Source organism: Chiloscyllium plagiosum, chromosome 18 (genome assembly GCF_004010195.1).
Source record: "Chiloscyllium plagiosum isolate BGI_BamShark_2017 chromosome 18, ASM401019v2, whole genome shotgun sequence".
In the NCBI taxonomy this organism is placed as follows: Eukaryota; Metazoa; Chordata; class Chondrichthyes; order Orectolobiformes; family Hemiscylliidae; genus Chiloscyllium; species Chiloscyllium plagiosum.
In genome coordinates, this window is record NC_057727.1 from 43,688,165 (window position 1) to 43,690,657 (window position 2,493).

General features: G+C 35.8%; 1 non-coding gene across 1 annotated transcript; it reads left to right on the top strand.

Moving 5' to 3' along the window:
* The first annotated feature begins 690 nt into the window (after positions 1-690).
* On the top strand, positions 691-831 carry LOC122559282. The gene has a single exon (XR_006314382.1). It is a non-coding gene; the product is annotated as a U4 spliceosomal RNA (small nuclear RNA).
* Positions 832-2,493: the final 1,662 nt, after the last annotated feature.

Below are 2,493 nucleotides of genomic sequence, written 5' to 3' on the forward strand. Positions count from 1 at the left end.
GCAGAACCTGCAAGCAGTCAATGCAGTCAATCCCTATTTGTAAATTCCACTTTGAAATAGAACCAGTCTGACTCAAGGTTGGAATACAGACAGACTCTAACCTCACACCTTTAAAGCATTGTCTGAGCTGGGATGTCACCTCTTGTTATAAAACCTTAAATTATCTTGAGAATATGCTTTAAAAGAAGTTCTGGGATTTACATATTAAAGAAGCGAAACCAGCAAATCTATTCTAAAAGATGAAAAACCTAACAATCTAGGTTTGTTCAATGTACCATTGTGTCACTGTAAAATTTTGCTATAAATTCTGTGTCTTACGGTCCTACTTTAAAACCACCTGAAGCAGCGCTTCAAAAGCTAGTGCGTCCAACTGTTGGACTATATAACCTGGGGTTGTGTGATTTTTAACTTTGTGGATCAGTAGTCGTTTTATCCAAGTCAGAACATCAAGTAACAATTAGCATATTTATATCCCATAATGCAGTGCGCTCATTTCAAAGTTTCGTTGCCAAAACATCTTTCTTTCAATTTATCCTCAGAGTATTCTCAAAATATAATTTATCGTCAGTAAACTAATGTGTTTTCTCGATAACGCTAAGTTATTTGAATATCAATTTAGTTCTTTTATACTCACCACAACTGTAACCTGTATCTATGTGCTAAACATCAGCTCGCAGAGAAACGGAAGCTAGCTTTGCGCAGTGGCAGTATCGTAGCCGATGAGGTTTAACCGAGGCGCGATTATTGCTTATTGAAAACTTTTCCCAATACCCCGCTTTGACGACTTGAAATATAGTCGGCAATGGCAATTTTTGACAGTCTCTGCGGAGACTGAACTTATTTTGAAAGAAAGAATTTTAGAAACAGCCTTTCCAGCCTCGTTTTCACATGAATTGCCCGACTCGGTAATCCGTTTATGATATGTGCTGGTGGCTTGTTTGCTTTTTCGCCTGCTGAGTGCACATCAACGAATACGTTTATCCAGAAGTTGTAATTGTAGGGGAGAGTTATTATGTACAGTATTCGACACATGACTTGGAGATGCCAGTGTTGGACTGGGGTGTACAAAGTTAAAAATCACACAACACCAGGTTATAGTCCATCAGGTTTAATTGGATGCACACTAGCTTTCGGAGCGGCGCTCCTTCATCAGGTGATAGTGGAGGGCATTGAATAATATGAATAATTATATGAATAATTATATATGAATAATTTATACATTGAATAAACATTACTGAAAAATGTGTTGCTGGAAAAGCGCAGCAGGTCAGGCAGCATCCAAGAAGCATGAGAATCGACGTTTCGGGCATAAGCCCTTCTTCAGGAATATACATTATACATATATTATACATTATATATTCTAACAGATGAAAGGCTTAACAGACAATCAATTTTTCAATGTATAATTTCAGTTACATCACACTGTAAATTTTTGTGTGCTAGAGTGCTTCCAATTAAACCTATTGGACTATAACCTGGTGTTGTGTGATTTTTAACTTTATTTCGACACAGGCAGACATAAAGCTTTATCCCAAAAAGTAGGAATGCATGAAAAATGCATGAAAATATTGTAATCCAGATTTTGACAATCTACAGTACCATGATCCACGCACCAAGTGTGTTAAAAGACTTTTGCTTAAGACCACATCGTGCAGAAACTTTTCAAAGGGTTGGAATCACCATGTGGTCTGTTGAATTTTTGTTGAGCACAGATTTATAATTAAAACGCTTGAGAAATCACTATTGAGCAACTAATTAAAACAATTACATTGACGCATCCGAAACCACAACATGTTGTATAGAGAACTTCCTATCTATTGCACTTCCTGTAATTTGAAACGTTTTGTATGGGCGACAGACCGGATATGAAATGTAGGAACGTTGTTACAATAATACATGTATTCTTTTTTGCCTCCAGGAAAATTCAAATTAAAATATTTTTGTTTACAAGTTTTATTAAAACCGTATACTTTGGGGAAAAAATACTTCTCAATAAGTTTTGGTTTTGAGATAGCAGATCAAAACTGACATCCTGCCTTATGAGTGTTGCACACTCACGCCCCTCAGCACTTCTCCGTAATGGAAAGTGCGACAAAAAAAAAATGCAGGGTCCTCAAGTGGAAAGAGCTGTCCATGTTTGAGTGTTGCAGACTGGTACATTAAAAAAGTCCAGGATTTCACAGCTACTGCAGGAGCACAACGCTGAGAAAGGTCACTGTCTAAAACCGTGGGCCTGGAAAGTTTGAGGAGGGGTGGAATTATTTTTCTTCCAAAAAATATACTTTATTCATAAAATTTGCAAGCAAAAATATTACAATAACGTTTCAATGTAAAAAATTAAAGAATTTTCAAATAAATTCAACAAATAAAACCATAGCAGTCTTCATATTTAGCAAATATATTTTTTAATACTTATAACCGAACAAGAAAAACATTTTAAATTACAAATTACAGAATGTGCTATTTATGTAAAATTGTCCAAACATTAGGCTT